The sequence below is a fragment of the Argiope bruennichi genome, chromosome 5 (genome assembly GCF_947563725.1).
Source record: "Argiope bruennichi chromosome 5, qqArgBrue1.1, whole genome shotgun sequence".
Lineage (NCBI taxonomy): Eukaryota > Metazoa > Arthropoda > Arachnida > Araneae > Araneidae > Argiope > Argiope bruennichi.
Window position 1 is genome coordinate 45,139,378 of NC_079155.1, and position 21,973 is coordinate 45,161,350.

The window sequence follows — 21,973 nt, forward strand, 5'->3', positions numbered from 1 at the left end:
AGAAAAATCTTTTATGCTTGACTTAATCTTTATGATTGCCGCAATAATTTTAAAAGCCATATTATATTAATAGCCTTACATCTATTCTGTGCATTATGCGCATGGACATCCCTAGTGCAGTCAATTTCTATGACATCATTAAGAAGTGACTGGTCAAATAATACAATAATCTTATTTTGCACTTATCTTATTTGCTCATAAACGAAGCAGATTCTGGGCGTCCCGGGTTCGAATCCCGGTTCGGGCAGGGTTCTGCTTCATCTGCGTTCTATCTGTGAGGTGTGTGAATGTGCCCCCCCCCCCGTAAAAAGGGGTTGTGCAAGCGAATGTATGAGTTTCATCTTCATATGAGCTAGAAGTCAGACTTCTGCCCTCGGGTGCTCAGAGGTCTTTACCCTCAGAAGCTACTGCACCCCTACTGCCCGCGGACACGACATCATCATCATCATCATCAACGAAGCAGATATTAAACAGAAATCATTTTCTTTAGCTTTAAGCGATGGAAGAAAATCACACGATTGAGCATTTGATGAAACAATGAAAATGATTTAAATTTCATTGTTAACAATGAAAATATTATTGCAAACATTGCATAAATTATTTTCAAAAATTATGAAACTTAGGTGGGAAAAAACTATAACCATATAAATTAGAATCGTCAAAAAGACAATTTTTATTTTAAACTTTAGAATAATCAAAAAACATTTTGCACAGCAACATTTCCGAAAGTTTCGGAGAAAAATTCAAATTCGAACATCAATTCTAATTAGTTAAGTTTACAACCAAAAACTCTCCATGAGGGGCATCCCCACCCTTCTATTCTACCAAATTAGGTAGCTCTAGGTAAAACGTTCTGATGTGCAGAGTGCCAAATGGCAAATGACACACTAATAATTCTTCTTATTTCTTAGAAGTGTCTCATATTGCATCTCTTATTTAGGCATTGTGCCGTTAATGGTTATGAATTCTATGCTATAGAGTTAAATCATGCTTATTTAATACTAGTTAAATGCACAACTTTAATTGAATTTTGTTATCTATTGCACATATTATCTGGGAGGGGGGGAGGGGTGAGGCAGTCTCTCAGGATAGAACGACAATTTGTAGCTAGATGCGAAGCCTGAGTTATGTGTCTCAGGTCACTCTTACGTCACTTGATATAAAAGTCACCTGATTCTATTCATAATATTTTATAAGAAATAGAAAAAAAAAAAGAAAAAAAAACTTTGACTCAGTCTTAAAATTTAACTGAAAAACACACTCTGTTTTCCCATCAGTAAAACAAACGAGTTTTAAGCTGGTGTATCGATACCATAAAATCCTCACTTTATCATTAACTCTCTTTAATGAATAAACGCTGATTCAATAAAAATCCGTCTATTTTGCAATTACCGAACTATGTAATCCTTCACGTTTATTCAATCATTGCGCAGGCAGGCTCCTGCAGTCCAACACCCTCTAATGAAGAGAGATATTCGATATCTCCCCACCCCACCCCTTCCAATGCAACTGCATGGTATGCTCCTCCCCTCCTCCCCCTTCATATTCTTCCAGCAACATCAGCAGCGGCAGACAACCACTGAGCTGTCAATTAACAGCCTTCTCTTTTAATTGCCCCAGCAGGGGGGGCCATTGGATCTGTCCTCCCATTGTCTATTTTAATATCGCTTGCGGATGAGGGGAGTAGTAGATTTAGTCAGGCTGGCATCGCGTTCTGTGATTACAAGCGCTGTTCATTTGATTGAGTTATTTGCAGATGATGACAATAGAAGAAGGAGATAAAAGAAGAAAAGGAGACATTTGTTTTGTGGCCAATCTATTTCTGATTATAAGGGTTCAAAAAGAAGAGACCAGTAGACAACAAAGATGAATTGTTTGCTTTTTGTTGCTAATAGATATGTAGTCGTCTAAGGTTCCATTTCGTTATTTCTGTATATCATATTTTATGAATCGGCTTCAAATACTATGTTTTGAGTGTTTGATCTTCTGGAACTTTTCAGTTGCAAAAAGTATAAATAAAAGGAATTATATCATATCTGTCTACTTTCTTTTGCGTGATATTGCATTTTTGAATAATATACTTATTTTATTTCATACACTAATAATTTCATCGTATTTTTTATTCTGAATGATTAGTGTAAAAGAAACACATTAGATCTGCAGAAACTGTAATTCATTAAAAAAAATTATTGCTTCAGCACATTTTACTGTCTTGCTATTAAAAGTCCCTTAATTAAATAACTTTTTTTTGCAAAATCTTTTCTGGTTTTAAGGTATCCGACTAGGTTTGGAGGGGATTTTTTCAGACGCAATTAATGTTTATATGATGTTTTTCTATTAATATGAGGATAAAATGATGAATAAAAGTGAAATTATCAAAATATATATGTAGCTTTTGAACAAAAAGCCTATTTTGGTGAAAATTTTAGAATTATTTACAAAAACAAGTATTGGTCTAGAAAAAGAAAATGTTACAATTTTCAATTTTTCTTTGTAACATTACATGTGCAACGCAGAGTGTAACAAACTATTATCTAGAAATTATATTCAAAAATAAAGTTTTTGTGCGTTATATATGAAATTATCTGTGAAATTTTGGAATTTTTTAAACAGTATTTACATTAAAAAATCATGAATTCACTTCTAGAGCCTTCAATATCAAATACATTACATTTTATATAATGTAAGGAGCACTAATTATAAATTTCATTAAGATATCTTGATTATTTTTATAATATGACGATACTCATTCAGTAGAATTATGAAAGAAGTCGTTCCTGAGAAAATGCATTGGCTAAATCCTAGGGACGCATACCGCCAAATTTGGCGCCAAAAGATAAAGTCGCCAGCGTCTCTTGAAAATAGTCATAATATTGAGAAATAGAATTCTGAAGATTATAGCGTCAGCGAGGCTTGGCGAGAAAAATTTGGCTGAAAATCTTCAAATGGTACCCGTCTCTAGAACTGTACTAATGCATTTAAAGTTTCCAAATGCTTATAAATAAGCATCACTTACATGCCAGTAGATCGCTATAACTTCGCTTCTAATTGACATAAAGACAAAATAAAGATATCATTGGAAACATAAACGTATTTTTTTGAAACTGCAATAATAATAATAAATAAATATAAATAAAAATGTGAATTTTCTTCAAAATTCATTTTTGCAATATAGTTGGACAGCTTAAGAAACTAAAAAAAATAATTTTAATATGAACAATTATGGAAATGTCAAATGGTAGAAAATAAAATTTTTCATGAATTCGAACTAAAATAACGAATAAGAATCTTCTCCAACCATTTTGTAAAATCCTCCATCTTGTGATAGAATCTGCTACATGGTTGTCTTCAGAGATTCTTGAGTCGTAGCACGAATTTGGTACAATTTTCCATCAAAAGTTATCGATTGATGCTTTCCTGCCTTATACTTCTTTTCATTTCAAGAACCATCTTATTCGTGCTGCTTTTGTATGATTGAATAGATTCTGCCTTTTCCCCTCTTTTCCTTTAGTATAGCAGCATGGGAGCTTAGCTAGGATAAACATTAACTCTCCGTGTGCCCAGTTATTTTTTTGTTTTTGTTTATTTTTTTTATCATATGAGAACATGATGTTGTTTTGGTTAGGGGTTTTGAAGATCGAAATCACGTAGGAAATGAACATTGAAGCTCGAAATCGCGTAGGCAATGAATAAAGTATAAATGGCAATTTTCATCATCATCTTTTAATCGCATATATTTTTTTACCTGCTTTTACCAGTATTGCATCATTATTATGTATGCTTCTTTGAAAGCAGATGCGTTTTTAAAAGGTTGACCTGCTTTTACCAGTATTGCTTTATTATTACGTATGCTTCTTTGACAGCAGGTGCGTTTTTAAAAGGTTGACGTAGAACTATGACATCATATCTGTTATTTCATCTAAAAATCGATCGAGGTCCAAAACTTTGTTTGCCAGCTAGAAAAATTGAAAGTGAAAGTTTAAAAAAATTATCTTTATATATATATATAGAGAGAGAGAGAGAGAAGTCTCGTGATTGTTTCAAACCGATTTAAACTTGTTAATAACTTAATTTAATTAAGACAAATAATGACTTAAAAATAATAATGTTCTCACATGATCATTTGAAATTTGCTATCGTAGATTTCCTTTTAATTTTTTTTTTTAAATTTTATAACTAACTAAAGCTTAACATTTATCTTTTTTTCTTCGTTTTTTTCAGATTAGAAAAATAAGCTTTTAAAATGAATAGACCAATTTTTTTTTTAGTGTTTACTCATATTTTTGAAATATTAAGAATAATTTATTCGTGCATGTTTAAGAAAAGAATATCCTGAATGTTTATTCATATCTTTTTATATCATCCACAATTTTTTACGTACTTTTGATGTAAAGTACGTGCTGGCTCACATGCTCATCGAAACAAGAAGAAAATCATTCTGAACTTTTCAAATCATAGAAGTTCGTTAAAATCTGAACAAATTAAAAATTTACAAAATTTTTCAATCTAAAAATTTTTTTCTGAAAATATTATTTCACAAAGTTGATTTTTAATTATCTTGGAACTAAAAAAAGTTATATTTTTAATGGATAGACAAATAAACAAATTTCCTTTGAATGAACTTTTCTTCGAAATTTGACTGAAAGTGACAATATGTTTAAAAGATCATATGTTAAATTTCATTCATATAGCTCTAAGCGTTTATAAATTATCGTGTTCACAGACAAAGTTCCAAAAATGTTTTTCAGATTTACGGAGATCTAAAATGCATAATTTCGTCAAATTTAGAAGTTCGAATTATTTGACAGTTGACGTTTCCAATACTTTCTCTTTGTGTACTTGTATACTTCATATTAGAGAAAATAAAATGCATCAAAATAAAAGGAGAAATGGTGCCAAGCACATGACGTCATAAACACATGACGAACATATTTGAACAATTCAATCAACGTCAGATTGTAATTTGTAACACGATTCTGTAATATTATGCCCATTTTCGCAATGTATTCCGAAATTAATTTGACTAGGTCATTCAAGTATTACAGCAGCTTGAAAAGAGTAGAATAGCTTGATTAGAATAATAGCATAAAAATGAATCTTTATAGCTTTATATGTAATGCATATTCCACATCTCCTAATTAAATAACTATGACGAATATAAACAATTTATGCAAATTTATTTTTTAACACAAAAGAAAAATTGCTGTCGATTTTTTTAAATTACAAATAATTAGAAATTAGTCGAACATTTTTCATTTCTTTTAAAGTAATTTCGATGCAAATTATTCCACAAGAAATATTTTTATGCCCTCAAATTAATTCTGATTTATAAATAAAATAAATATCATTTATTTGTGGATATCAAATTAAAAATTTTAGCCTTTCAATGATATGGCAATATTTCCCATCAATTTTTATTAATTTTTTCGAAATTTAATAAATTATAGAATCGATATAGACAGTTTTAAAATTTAGAATATTCCACTGTTAGGTATTTTTATTCACTGATGTTTCTTTTTTAGTTTTTAAATATTTGTTGGCAACGTTTTTTTATGTTTTTATATGAATTCTAAAGATTTTTTAAATCAATGAAAAAGTTTAAAGGAATTCTTTATTTAATCCGATTTAAACATTACTATTGTTATATTTCACTGCATCTTTTATGAAATAATAAATAGGTAATAATATAATTGAGAAGAGTATTTTTTAAAACCAAATATCTCAGAATATTTATTAAAACCTTTTTCATATTTCAGCAATTTTGAACAAAACTTGAAATACTTAAAAACAATTATTAATAAGTATGGGTAAAATTAGCTATGGTAGATTTTAAAAGCTTTTTGATTCTATTCTTGATTTGATTCTTTTGATGATACTCTCCATTTAATTAAAAAGCGTTTCAGACGATAAACATATTTGTTGTAATATAATATTTTATACAAAAGTGATTTTTGCATGAAAATATTAAATAAGAAAGAATTTTAATCGTTTGTAACTCATAATCTATCAGCTGGTATTAAATAAACATAACAAACTATTTTCCCCCTTCACAGGAATTTTTATTTAGTTTTTTTTTTAAATGAAAGAAAAAAAAATCAATTCATATAATTATTTTATAATTTTTTGTATGAAAATTAAAATTTTTCTACACTTAAGAGAAAAATATGCCATTAATCTGAAAGAACTCATTTTGATGCGATTGAATGAAAAACGAATTAAAAGACAACGACGTGTCTTAAGAAGAAAACCAACAATGAATTTTACGGGACATAAAATCAATATTTCGGTGCTCTTTAAAAGTTATTCTTCAATTCTTCCATAAAATGCGCGTTAATATAAAAATTCTAAGTTTCATAAAATGCATTAAATGAAGCGCATGTTTTCATACAACACTTTAAAAAAGAAAAGAAAATAACTATATTTTTTAAAGAATTTCCATAAAGATCTTCCTCCCCCCCCCGACATAAGGGGGAAAAAAGGGTAGTTCATCAAAAGTTTCCGAATTAGGCCTAAGGCCTATTTACCTCGAATGAGAAAAACGTCTTAATTTTAATATCGCCAAATTACAGAAGAGGAAGGGGGGGGGGGGGGGTTCCAACGAATCAGTACCACTTAATGAAGCCATAAAAACATTATTTCGAGACGTTGCCAACCCATCTCCCAACTCAGAAACTCTTCAACAAAATCGTTTCCACCAGACTACTCTCTCATCACTCCACATTCACTGCAACTTTAATTCCTTTCACTGTGGGAGACTTCCTCAAGTGCAAATTAAAGGAGACAAAAAAAAATTTCACAAAAGGGGGAATGATAAAAAAAAAGAAACAAACACCCCTTGAAGATGGGAGAATTGTGTTATTATTATTATCATTATAATAATAATAAGCGAGAGTTGCCTTATGTATAATCTATTGAATTATTTATTTAGCCGTGGGAACCCCGTCGCAATAATGGAAGCTTTGTGTATGAGTGGGAAGTATAAAAAAAATAATAAGCAGTAAGGTACTGGGGGATTTTTTTATTACTTGCATTTTAAAGGGGTTTTTTCTAGAAGATATGTCAGAATTTTTTAATGAGTTTTTTTAAGAGACATAGGGGTGAGAAAAGTATAAATTCTGATCATTCAGGAATAATTATAAGGATATATACAATGATATATCTTTTTTTTTTCCACTCCTGCCCTTTTTCTGCATATATTTTTTTTAAATGAGGGGAACCGCACAAAGCAGAGCTAATTGCTGTTGTTGTGATATTTTGTTTGAATAAGAAAAACGGTAGGGAGATTAAAATTTGCTTCTTAAGCAGCTTCTTCTTTATTGAAATTGCGTTTCGTCGTAGAATTAATATCCTGAATTTTAAATATTAATAACCTTAATAGTTTGAAAGCTTTTTCTTCGCTTCCGTCACACAATTAGCAACAATCTTGCTACGGTAATTATCTTAAATAAGCATTATTCGCCCATCTGTCTAGTTGTTTTCATAAATGTGTCTATAAAAAGTTTGTAATCGTCTGCCACAAATATTTACGTTAACGACTTTAATTCGTTATTCATCACGTTATCGTTTGCAGAAAATGTTATTAAAATTAGTAATTTTTTCATTGGTCGTAAAGCTACCATTATTTTTTTTTTAAATTTTAGAATAATAAAGGAATATTGTTTTCAGAAAAAAGAGAATATTATTTAAGGAAACAGGTTCATTTATGCTTTTTAGCGGTAATTACTAGGAATATTGCGTCTCAATTGAGTGTTAACAACTTGGACTTTTTCACTGAAATTAATCTCTTTAAAAATACTTTTTTATTACACGAAAAATATGTAAATATTTTTCCTTCCAGATAAACTTTGTATTTCGTTTCCTTCACTTCTTAATCTATTTTTGACATCAAATTCTTTTAAAGTAAAAATATAGTAGTAGTATTGAGAGAAATTTAGAAATCTATGCCTTATTCCTGACTTCATTACAAATAAAACATTTCTAAAATAATCTATACTTATAATAAAGCTCAATGTGTGTGTGTGTGTGTGTGTGTGTGTTGGCGCTCTACAGGCCAGGTCATTTGACATGCAGCTATCAAATTTGGTACATGTATACCTTAGAGATCGGGAATTTGCACCTGGGGTCCCTTTTTTTGAAATTTTAATTATTAATTAAAAACTAACTTTCCCGTCAAAAAAAATCTTCCATTTTCCCCACCGCCAACTTTTCCGCCAAAAAAAATCTTTTATTTTTACCACCGCCAAATGAGTAAGTCTTCGGTTGTTTTTTTCTCCCAACAGTAATGAGGCTAGGGTTAATATTTTTCGGCGGATTATTTCAAACGATTCTGTTTATTTTCTTAATGTTTTATGCATTTATAATTAAACATTGTTAATTAATCCATGTTTCAGATTCATTCTGAAGTACTTTTGAATTAAAATAACACAGAATAAAGGAAATTAAAAATGTATAATCTGCATAGCGTTACCCCAACTGGCGTAGAAAAATTCACGCATTTGCATTAACGTAACTGGCGAAGAAAATTCACGCATGCGCATTATGTTCTGACTGTTGGCATGACAACCAACGAATGATTTAAATTATTTTTAGGTTAGTTGCATGCTTTTGTAAGTAAATTGTATTTATGTTAGTTATATATTTTTTGTATATGCTTATAGTTTTAAGTACTTTTTTTAAACCTGTGTTCGACCGATTATTTTAAACGATTCGTTTTATTTTCTTAGTGTTTGATGCATTTAAAATGAAAAATTGTTAATTAATCGGTCTGTTCATGATAGATTTCAGAAAATTTTGTTGACTAAGTCTTGAGATATTACATAAATTAAAAAAGATATTCTTTAGTGCCCATAAAGTTTAAACGCTCAGTGACTCCGTTATCAGTAATCATATTATAAAAAAATGCTTTGTTTCAGTAAAAAATATTATGATATTAATTGCAGATTCATTCTTTCCACTTTAATTTAAAGCATAAATTCTACGGCATCTAACAGAAAATTAGAGAGATAATATTACGTTATGACTGAAGACATTTATAATATTATGAGTGAATTATATGACTATCAAAATTAGAAGTTTTTAAATATTTTGATGAAGAATCTATTAAAGTAGCGTAAAATATTTAATTACTAAAATTTAAGCGAACATTAAGATTGGCGAACCGGCTGGTCGCCAAAGGCGGCTATTATAATATAAAACATTTTGTTATTAATCAAAACTGCACATACAATAACAATATAGCGAAATGCGTTTTATATATTTATTTATTACATTGAATTACAATTTCAAATTACATATCGAACTGCTGATTGATTCATAGATCTAAATAATTATGATGTTAATGAGGTTATCTGATATTTCTGTCAGCCACTTGCAAAGTTTTTCACCGCACCTACAAATGTAAATAATCGTAAACTAAGATAAATAGCTTAACTTTTGCAGAAAGGAAATCGAGGTCCCGTTGTAAAGCAACACTAGGGCTATTTTGGGATGGACCTCGTAATCTTGAACCACGGTCAGATGACGAGGACAACACCTGAGCTGGCACCCCCTTTCTACACCACACCAGCGTGAGGACGCTTGGTATGACGGATTTAACTTGCAAAAGACCCCCTTACACGACGGTTCAACTGTGGAATTTGGTCTCGAACCTGAACCCATATGGCTCACAAGCCGAGACCTTACCACCAGGCCCCCGCAGTACAGAAAAGAAATCAAAATCCACGCTTAGAAAATCAAGATGGCTCTTGAAAATGGGAGGAAGAAATTAAAAGAAACCAGCTGGGATTGTTTCCCCAAAACTTTCTCGCATACTCTCTAATTATGGTGTTATCCCAAAGAATGTCCTGCATGGCATCGGCGTACAATAATTACGAAATATTAACTTTTGGCGTGAATTTAGCCTTTTTAGTGAATCTATCATGCAATCCTTGGCGAGTTATTTGCGATTAATCTCTGTAATGAAGTTAATAGCATCCGAAAATTGAATTTGTGTTTTAGACGTGTGATTCTTAACCGATTGCAACAAAAATTCTTCACAGAACTACACTTACAGTCACATGATATCACACTAAATGTAATGTATTTCAGCCAGTGCGCTTTTGAGTTATCGCACATGCATGTTTCTGAAAGTACAGACCGATCAACCTCTTGTCTGATTTGGCTCAAACTTTGATAAGTATCTATATTGAAGATGTTAAATCTATATACAAAATTTTATCTATCTAGCTCTCTTCATTTTGTTGTTATCGTGTTAAATTATATTCGAATAGGCGAACAGACGGTTTTACTTTTAACAGATTTTACACAAAATTTGATAGATATCGGCAAATTTGGTGTAAAGGTCGCATACCAGATTTCAAGCGTCTAACTCAAAGCGTTTTGAGTTATTTTTGTCACAGACAGACATATTCCAAAAATATGTTTTTCAACTCAGGTAGGACTAAAACATGGAGATTCATCAAAACCTCGAATTCGAATTTTTTGACGACTAGAATGCTTTCTCTATACTACGTATACGAGAAAGTAAAAGGGGGAGGGGGCGGAGAAAGGAAGACGGTCTGATAATGTTTTGAGCTTGATTTTTCTGCCTTATCTCCAGTCTTAATCCCACTCAAGCTGTTAGGTTGTCGTGTCGTCGTGACTATCAGGAACAGAGGTATAAGCCAGATTATGTCTTGGCAAAATCTGGTTTCATTACATTAACCATTTATTCATTCAACACTACGCTAATTGTCGAAAGAATGATAACCTTAAAAAATTATACCATTAAAAAAAGATATCTAATGTTTCTGAAAAATTTAAACTAGTTAATGATAAATTGAAAAATCTCATATTTACTTTTGCTTGATCGCATGAGAGCTATTAAAATATTCACATTTAATATTCCATATCTGGCTATTTTGTAGCAAATGTTTGTATAAGGGAAATGTTACGAAATTGTGTTTAAAACTAATTTTTTAATTCGTTCAAATTAATGAAAAAAATTGTATGAAATAACGTTGGCAGCCCCCCGAAAAAGTCTTTTCTGGAATAATGCCTAAATATTGGTCTATCTATGAATGCTATGATAATTCAAAAGAGGAATTTATTAGATGTTTGAAATGAAATTTGTAATTTTTTCACAAAAATTGCGGAATATTGCATTAAATAGTGTGCGAAATTTGTCAAAAGGGAAATGTGTCTGACATATTCCATCCTTATTCAAGGAACGTGATAACTGAAAAACGGGGGAAGCCAGATGGATGAAATTTGGCATATGGTTTTCGTTTGATGTGTGTATGATTGGGACTGCTCAAAAATTCAAGAGGCTGAAAAAAATTTCAAAATGTATTTGTAACACAAAAATTTTATTTTAAACACAGAAATTTAATTCGATTTTTGAAGCAATCACTAGGTTGAAAGGCGTTCTGTTTTCTTCGTTCTATACCAAAATTAAACATAAATTTTAATGTGTTATGAAAAAGAACAAAAAAATTCTACTTTAGTTCACTTTCAGATTTTATTTAACATTTTGAATACATTCACAAACGACTGAATACATTTTCTGCAAACGATAACGTGATGAATAATGAATTAAAATCGTTAACATAGATATTTTTGGCAGACGATTTTCATATTCATTACAATCTTTTTTATAGACACATTTATGAAAACAACTAGACAGATGGGCGAATAATGCTTATTTAAGAGAGTTACCGTAGCAAAATTGATAACATTTTGAATAAATTTCACAAAACAGAATAAATATTTTCACATGTACTATAAACAAAGAAAGCACATCTTTAAAATAATTATGAATAAAATAAAGATTATCTTTTCAGCGAACAAAAATTAATTTATCTCTCTTTGCACGTTACGTGTTGACAGCTGTTTTAAAAAATGTATCTGAATCAGTGTCATCTTTTAAGTGAATTAGCCAACTGATCGATGAGTTGTCAGATACCTATCAGCCAGTCATAATCACTTAAAAACCCGGCACTTTCGAACGGAATTCAGAATTAGGCTATCCATTCATTCCAGAAAAAAGTGTCAACGCATTTTACTTACACCCACTGACACTTGTGCCGACGTGTCCCGGTATGAAAGGAACTGATGAGTCGTTAAAGATTGGACTTGAAGAGGGAAAAAACCACGCCCATGACCACGTTGAGTTCGCGTGAGAGCTGCTGCAGTTCTTATCAGTTGAGGACTAAATTTTAGCCTTCTTAACGAAGTCGAATTTCGTGATAAATTGAAGGAACTTGAGAGCGGAGTGACTTATCTTATTAAATGTCTATTGTGTTGGTGGAAATGAGATGTATCTTTAATGTGGAATATGTTTTATAGATGAGTGGAAAGCTTGAAAAGGAAACGCATTAATTGCTGCAAGAAAACAGTCTTTTGGTTGCAATGGTAACGGATTAATATCGATAAGTTATTCAAGCAGGAACCAGATTTTTTACGGATTTCGAATTCATTGTAATAAAGTGTATTTAAATCCAATGTATAAATTGAAAGGGTTTCGATCTCCTTTACAGTTAACATCATGTAAATAGTCATATGTTGTTAGTACTTTCATTTCAGAATTAGTTTTCATTCTTTCATATGTTTAATTTTTATAAGTGCTGTAGTGTTGGTTGGCACTTGTTTCTGTTGATTACGGTCTTAAACTTTATATATTTAATATTCTTAGGTAGATTCCTATAGGAAGACTACCTATTACAATGGTTCTCACGACAAGACTTTGCCAAAATTTCTTCAGTTCTTCACCGATGATGGTTCCTAAAACCCAAAACCACACTTTTTTAACTGGCTCGGAGTATATTGTAAGAAATGTAAAAATCTCAACCGAGTACGTAAATGGCCCATCAAGCACAAAGAGGGTGGGAATGGGGGAGGTGAAATTTTTATTTCGCTATAACTTTCTTAATATTCAAGATAGAAATAAAAACCAAATAGCGATTTAAGAAGAATAACTTTTGTACTTAAATTTTTTCAACAACTGCAATATCTTAGAAGTTAGAGGCTGAAAAGTGAGTTTCACGCCCTGTTTCTAACATGAACAATTTACGTTGCCAGATAGTAACTCATATGTAAAGTAAGCTGCCTTTGCTTTCCAGTTTGGCAAGAAGAAATTTTTATTGTTCTACTTTGGCGACCAGGTTCACCAGTGGTATTGGTTTTAATTAATTTCAGTTAAATCGTTTAAATATATTTTCATATCTTTGATTCACTCAAATTACCAGGCATTAAAGTCGTATTATTTTAATTGCCCTATCCATGCTTTCTTTATTGAATACTTGAACCTGTATAATGGAGACCAGTCCTATGACGTCATAGCTCTACTCAGTACCTAAATATTCATTTGGTCTATCTATATTTATAATTGAATCTGTCTAATCTTTGTCTGCCTTAAGTTTATAAAAAAAATATCTGGTTAATCTTGCTGCTTTAGGCGACAAGCTGATTCTCTGGAAATATTAGTTGTATAAATCGTTGCTTATAACTTCATGACTCATCCAAATTAGAAGACATTAAAGCCGTGTTTATTGTATACATGAACATATGTAATGGCCAACTTTAAAATTTAGAAATTAGATGATATCAGCATTATTTTTATACATTTTTTCTTTCATTTCAATATTTTTTAAAAACATTTTTTGGTATATTTTACAACTATATTTTTAATTGTTTTATTAATTGTGATTATAAACAAACGTGATACAACAATGCCCATTATATCTGCATTATTATAAAGAATAAATTAAAAAATAAAGCAAAGATAGTTCGAATTATACCTAAAATATTATATTTTTATGACGTTTTCGATTAGAAGAACCGATATCTTTCAAATATTTTTTGTACTGTTTTGCTAATACAGTTATAATTCGAAAAATATATTTTGAGTCATGCGAAATCGGTCATGTTGTTGCATTGAAATGATAGTTGTGCTAAAATGTTTATAACCCTGAAAAGCAAATAGAATAAAATACTGAATTTCTGAATTTTATATTGAGTTTGCATTTTATAAAGTAATATGCTTCGAATTAATGTACATATGTTTTTTCATTAAGTTACTATTTTATATTACCAAGATGATATCAAAAATTACAATAAAAAAAAGTGTCTCTGACTTGCTTAAGTGTTTTGAACTTGCAACAAATCTCAAAATATTACCAAATAGTTCTCAGGTTTCACATTATTGATTGAAGAGTCAAGAATCAAAAACAATTATGTTATATGCAAAAAGGAAATTTAACGTAGAACTTGGAAAATAAAAATACTTTTCAATAATCCTTTAGAAAATAATCGTCGTGAGAAAGCTCAAGGCTCCATATTAGTAAGCTTATTTTATTTTTGTTAATTTCAATTATTAAAAATAAACTTTAATTTAAACTATTAATTTTGTTCAATCTCACAGAAGTGTCTTTCCTGATGTAAATATATTGGTAGCAAAATGGTGATACATTTTTACTGCAAAGTGGATACAAACTTTTTGTGTCGTGATATGGATAGATATGGAATGTTAAAATATATAAAACATAATATTTTATAAAAAAAGAATATTTCTATTAGTATAAAATCAGCATTGTAGAAAATTTTAATAGTTTAAAACGATGCACAACAAGCTGATATATAAAACATCGACTGTAACGTTATTTTATGTGCCGTATACATAGCTGCTGTTTCTTTTACAAATAATATTACTTCGTTTTATTGCGAACGAAACTGGAAATAGATAGTAACTTCCAAGATAGTATCCAATGACAATAACTGCCTTCTTCTGCTGGGCCTTTGTGATAAGAAATGCCATAACTTGAATTATTTAGACTATCAAATGGTCAGTAGAAAACACTGTCCCTTAAATCGGCAGCGAATTGCTCAATAACTTTTGAATATCTTTTTTCTGTTTTTTTATCGTACTCTTCTGTCAAACGAAATGTTCTAAGCACCCGATACATTACAAAAGGCGACGTACAAATAAAAAAAAAGTTTTTGAAAAGTACTCTTATTATTGTATTAAAAAGTAAAATTATTTTCAGTTTGGCTATATTTTACTTTCTGGAATACAAAATATAGAAAGAGAAAGTGTTGCAATCGTCAAAAATATTGAACTCGAGGTTTTGATTAGTTTCTGCATTTCAGACTTCCGCGAATTTAAAAAAAAAAAAAGTGGAATTTTGTTTGTCTATGAAAAAAGACAAATGAAAAATGCTGTACACTAAATTCGTGAATTTCTGTAAACTTTTAACGAAATACCTTTCCGATTTTAAACGAAATATATTCATACGATGTCTGTCTAACCGGCTATCGAAATACAAGTAAACGCGAAATTTAGAAAACGAAAAGAGCTAGACAGATTAAATTTGGTACATACACTCATGTCCAAAATCAAGGTCACAAACAAAAAATCTGCGAAAAATGAAAAACTATTCACTGTGTTGCCACAAAATTTGGCACAGAGGTACACTACAATGGAAGAAAGAACATAGACACATAACAACACGGAAAAGATTTTAATTGGGAACTAAGAAACAGGGTATATCAAAAAGTGTTACATTATGAATCAGAGATAAAGCATTTATCTCGAGAAAAACTTGTCTAATATGGAGTGTGATCACCGTGCACTGCTATACAGGCTTCATAACGAGCTTTCATACTGTTTATTAGTGTGTCAATAAATGCTTGGGGCAAAAAAGCCCAATCTTTTAAAAGCGCGGTTTTTATCTCTTGGGGGGTATTAGGAGGGGGGTTACGCTGTGCAATGGCTCTTCCGAGACCATCCCAAACATGTTCAATAGGATTGACATGTGGAGACCTCGACAACAAGTCCATACGTCGAATATTCTCTTCCTCAAGAAAATCATCAACGATCTGGGCTCTGTGTGGACGCGCGTTTGCGTCCATAAACATGAAGTCTCGGCCAAAAGCACCCCTGTACAACCTCACACAGGCTTCAAAGATCTCATCCCTATAGCGATATGCATTGACAGTGCCCCCATCGAAGACGTGCAGTGGTGTACGACTGCCCAACATTATGCCACACCAGACAAGGATTCTTCTGCCACCAAATCTGTCGATTTCTTTTACGTAGGAGGGATGATAGCGAGCTCCACGCTCTCTCCAGATGAAGATTCGACGAGTGTCATTCTGTGTGGTAAATCTCGACTCATCACTGAAAAGAACACGCCCCCATTCTTGCTGTGCCCAAGACTGATGTGTTCGGCACCACAACGACCGGGCTTTTCTGTTGGATGCAGTCAAATGGACGCACTCAACCGGTCGCCGGGCAGAAAGGGCCCTCTTTGCTAGACGTCTGTATACTGTTTGTCTGGAAATTCTTATTCCAGACGCAGAGCAAGGTCACGAGCAAGACGAGGAGCCGTTGTCAGCCTATACCGACGGGCGCTTAATGCCAAATAGCGATCCTGTGCAGGTGTCGTTGCTCTGTGACGACATTGGCCGGCCTTCCTGGTTACTACCACTTGTTTGGAATTGATTCCACAACCTGGATACCACTTTCGGTACCACTTGTAACCATCAAACTACCTCCGCTGAAGACTGCCCAACTTCAAGCCTGCCAACGGATCTTCATCTCAAGGAATCGTCTAAACGATTATAAGAACTCATTTTTACTGGAAACAGGTTAAATTTTTTGTTTTAATGGAATATTCACAAAATTGCAGGCAAAAGTCCCAGACGCTTAAACAGTCTAATTTCAGTAGTTCCTCAAAAACTAATGCTAAACAACATTTTTTCCCACAACAAAGGTTAATATAGTGTTACCGGTTCTTCACAATATATAAAATATAATTTGTTTTAATTTTACTGGAAGCCATTTAAAATTACTTTGAAAAACATTTTCGTGACCTCGATTTTGGACATGAGTGTAGATCAATGCATCTAAAGTAAAGATCCATATTAAATTTTGTATTAAATTAATCAAGAAGAAAAAAATACATCGACTTGGAAAAATGATATGTAGTACATAGTTTTAGCATTTAAAATGTAGATTTTTATCAAATATTAGTTTGCAAATGTTAAAACTGACAAAAAGGAATGGCTAAAATAAATGAAATTTAATATATGATCTTTTTATTAAAATTATTCATTTGAGCCTAATTTTGATTAAGTAAGAGAAAAAGCAGTCAAAGGACTTATTTGGTTTTCCTTACTATATTGCGACGCGCTAGGTTCTCATTTACAGAACTGACTTAACTGAACATTCGAGGTATTTAGAGCTATGATCAATATCCAAAATGTTTTGTGGAGAACCGCCATATAAAGGAAAATGCGAGAAAAAGCCGAGGAGGAAGCTTCCACAAGTTAGTTTTTAATTTATAATTTATTATTGTAATTGCAGAGTCTTAAAAACTGTTTTCCTTCGAATTCACTCCTAATTGTTGCCACAGTTATGAAATAAAAATTTAATGATCTGTTTTATTAATAATTTCGTGCTGAAAAACAATAACTATTTTTATTGTCTTTAAAGAGTGAAAAATTTTATTTTAATAGTATCTCTGAAATTAAAACAATGTTTCATCTTTAGAAATATTAAACATTTCAAGCAAAATAAAAATGTATAAAAATTAATTTTTTGTTAAAGGATTAATTATATCGTTACAAAATTTATATTTAAAAAAATCAACGTATAAAAAACAAACTTTGGAAAAAAACGCACTTTTATTTATAGCTAATACTTACGAATTGTGAGAATCTAATATTAAACAAAATTCTCTCATTAAATAGGATAATAGTTACGCTTTTATTTAAGCCATATAATATAAATAAGGCAAAACCATGCATATGTCAAGTCTTTCACAAATTCGGGAAAACCTAAAATTGCCACAAAAAGAATACTAGAAAACTGATTAGACCGTATTCTGGTCGCTGACTGAATTGAAAACTGCAATTCATGTTCAAAAGCGTGGTTTGTTATCTATGATTGGAATAAAATGCACTTTCTCCGGGTCTTTCTGGAATAATAATATGATAAAGTAGGTAGTATAAAAGTAATGCATTATGCATTCAAGAACAATTTGGAGACGTATTTGAATACCCCGCTGCATTCAAGTTATTTTAGATTAGAATGTAAGAGAAATGAAACTCCGAATTCGGGCCAGTCCCATAGAGATAAGGTCGCAAGCGATCTTATTTATGGAATAAATCTGTTTTCTAGAACTGAAAACTCATTATTTTTGGTAAGAACATAATATTGGCATATTTTTTGGAAGTTGTTTTGAGTAGAATGTTAATATGAAAGATGCCGCTGATTAAGAGAAAAGAATACTCATAAAAATGAGGGGAAACGTTCTAAAACAGTGTTTAGCATTTAAAAACAGATATTCTCATTTTACTTTCCCGAATATTTGCCAAAAATTCTTCATATTCGTCACGTAATAATGAGATTGCATCATTAGGGAAATAGAGTAATACATTTGTAACAAAATGGTGTATGCATATTGCAGTGAAATGGAATATGCAAATTTTAAACGAAATGGAATATGCAAATTGAAAAGAAATGGAGTATGCAAATTGAAATGAAACTGAGTAAGCATACTGAAATGAAAATAAGTAAGCATACTGAAATGAAAATAAGTAAGCATACTGAAATGAAAATGAGTAAGCATACTGAAATGAAAATGAGTAAGCATATTGAAACTAAATGGTAATGTAAATTAAAATCTAATAGAATATGCACATTCGACCTATTCTCTGCTGATTGATTGGGTTGAACATGATTAGACTCTGGTTGATTGGGTTTGTTATGATATGCATGGTGCCATCATAAAATCATGCAAGTTGAAACAAATTGGAGAATGCAAAATGAAACAAAATGGAGTATGCATTTTGAAACGAAACTGAGTGAGCATATTGAAACGAAATTGAGAGAGCATATTGAAACTAAATGGTAACGCAAATTAAAATCTAATGGAATATGCACATTCGACCTATTCTCTGCTGATTGATTGGGTTGAACATGGTTAGACTCTGGTTGATTGGGTTTGTTATGATATGCATGATGCCCTAAAATCATGCAAATTGAAACAAATTGGAGAATGCAAAATGAAACAAAATGGAGTATGCATTTTGAAACGAAACTGGGTGAGCATATTGAAACGAAATGGTGTACGAAAATTAAAATCTAATGCAGTATGCATATTGGAATTATTCTCTGCTGATTGATTGGGTTGAAGGTGATTGGACTTAGGTTGATTGAGTTCGGCATGATACACATTGTGTCTTAAAATATCGGTCATAAACTTCAATGACAGATCATTCATACAGAAACAAATACTTTTTCATAATGGAACATGAAATCGCAAAGCTATGGGCGATCAGTATTGGTTTTTTTTTTTTATCAATGAGTAAAATAAGAGAAAAGATTGCACGAGAAAAGATTCTTTAATTTTATTTAATGAAACATAAATTTGCATTATTAACTATGTGGCAATTGCACTTATTGATTGCGCCACACATCATTCTGAAATATATATATATATATATATATATAAAGTTTTTTATGCTGCACAGTTACCAATTTATCAGGATTCATGTTCAGCCTTTTATTCTTAGAAATGAATCTGTATCTTTAACTTCTGTTGTGTTTATTCAAAGATTTTTTATGTATTTTTTATGTATATTAAAGTTATATGCCGTTATCAAAGTTGAATTTATTGGGTTCTTCATAATCAGTTCAACACGCAGTAAACATACTATTTCCGCAGGTAGTTGCCAAAGTTTTCTTTATTCGTGGATATAGTGAACAATGACATGTAGAGATACTTACAATGGTGCTTCCATGCGGATTATCGAAGGAAACGGTGATAAGATATAAGATTTCATATTAAATTTTAAGAGCAGAGACGTAAACAAAACAGAAAGTGTTACAAAATGGTATACATTGTTGATGAAGAATTTGGAACCAACGTAGAGATTTAGTTTAATTCCCAGGGGAAAGCTTAGTTTAAAAATTTCTGAATTAATGAATCAAAATGAATTGATGCAGAGCAAATAAATAGGCTGGTAGATCTGTTTTATCCCTTGTAGTACCCGTTAACTTGAAAAATTCTAATTTAAAAAATCAAAAAGAGCTGCTTCAGAACAGATTTTGTGTTATGGGGAAAGTGGGCGAAATTAGAAATTAGAAAGTGGGCGTGTTATTTTCTTGTGTATTAAGCCAATGATCGCTTTGAGGGTAGACTTTTTTTGTATAAAAAAAGAAATTCGATTACAATCAGACGGCGAGGACAACACCTGATTAAGGAATCCAGTCCTCTAAATTACACTTCACTTCAAAGTGAATTATTTTCCTATGATGCCAAATACAGGGTGTTTATAAAGTCCCGGACCCATTTTGATGTTTAATAACTCATAAAATAATAAAGATAGATTAAAATTAATAACATAAATGGTTAAATAGACTCAAAAAGTTTCATGACCCTTGTCAATGAACTTCCACGTGTGCCCCCTTCGTCGCACGGAGAATATCAAGTCGATAGTCAATTTCACGACAGGTAGCGACAAGCATGTCGGCATCCACAGAGCCATTAACAATGCCAGAAACATGAAAGGATGCTTCATCGGAGAACATTATGCTCTTCAGAAAATCAGCAGCATCTTCTATCCTCCTTAGCATATCTGTTGCAAAGGCTATCCTCCTAGGCCTATCGTTCGGTTCCAAAACTTGAACAATTTGAACTTTGTATGCATGCAGTCTTAATTTTTTCTTAATAACCTTGTACACCGTCGAAATTGGCATATCCAATTCTGTTGCCGCTGATCTCACAGATATTCTAGGATTGTGTAAAAATGTCTCTCTGACACACTCTCAACATCAAAATCACTTGTGCAAGGACGTCTGGAACGTTTCTTATCTTCGATACTTCCAATTTCTAGAAAATTCTTTTTCCACCGCAAGATGCTGTTTTTGGATGGAGGATCTTTTTGGTAAATTCTTCTGAAATTTCTCTGTGCTTGCACTATCAATTTCATTTCTATGAACCACCATAAAATCTGTGCTTTCTCTTGTGGTGTACGCATTCTCCTTAATATCCACTCGAATAAAACATCACATACAAAAGTACTACATAGAACAAACACATCAAAAGTAAACATAACTTTGCAATAGTTGCCAAAAACAAAAGAGAGAAAAATGCAATTAATAAGCAGACAATATTTAGAAAAGTACAGATATTTAGACTGGAAAATGAAATTATCTGAAAATAACCACACGTGCAGACGATATTTACAAAAGTAAAAATATTCAAACCTGAAAAGGAAAATATATGAGTTATTCCATCAATAAATGCCATAAGTTTGTTTATATCTTTATTATTTTACGAGTTATTAAACATCAAAATGGGTCCGGGACTTTATAAACACCCTGTATAACGAGCACTACGCTTCAATATTTGACAGATAATCGATAGAACCGAGTCTCGAAACTACGGTAGACAAGGGTCTATCGCCTAGCTGCGGCAGCTCTGTGCATGTCTGAAAATCGCATACTTTACTTCTTTCATTTTTGTGAAAACTTGACTTGGTTATGAACATTTTATTTGCCTTTGCCTCGAAAATTTTCAAATCAATCGTTGTTTCACTTATCCAGGGTTTATTGTCCAACCTTATTATATTTAGGAAAGAGCACGGGGATATTTCTGTAGGAACATATTTCGCACAGAATTGATAAATATTTCAGTAGAAAGATATGCACAGTAAAAGCTGAAGATATGACGTGAATATACATACAGTGACTCAAAAAATTGAGAGTACACCTTACTTTTACTTGATAAATATGACTTTCAATATAAATAACACATTACCGAGAAATGCAAACATCTTTTTATATTTTTACACATAACAAATAGTTTAATTTAAGGTAAAAATGAAGAAAAATCAACGAACAATTTCTAAATTGAAAAGTTTCAGAAGCATTTTAAATAAACATACGTAGAATTTTGTCTCAAATAATTGAGAATACACCAATGAAATT

The 21,973-nt window shown here is 31.4% G+C and overlaps 1 protein-coding gene across 1 annotated transcript in view; it reads left to right on the forward strand.

The window, feature by feature from the left end:
- LOC129969222 (LHFPL tetraspan subfamily member 1 protein-like) overlaps positions 1-21,973 on the forward strand; it is a 135,889-nt gene that overhangs the window by 99,955 nt on the left and 13,961 nt on the right. The gene's annotated exons all lie outside the window — the stretch shown is intronic.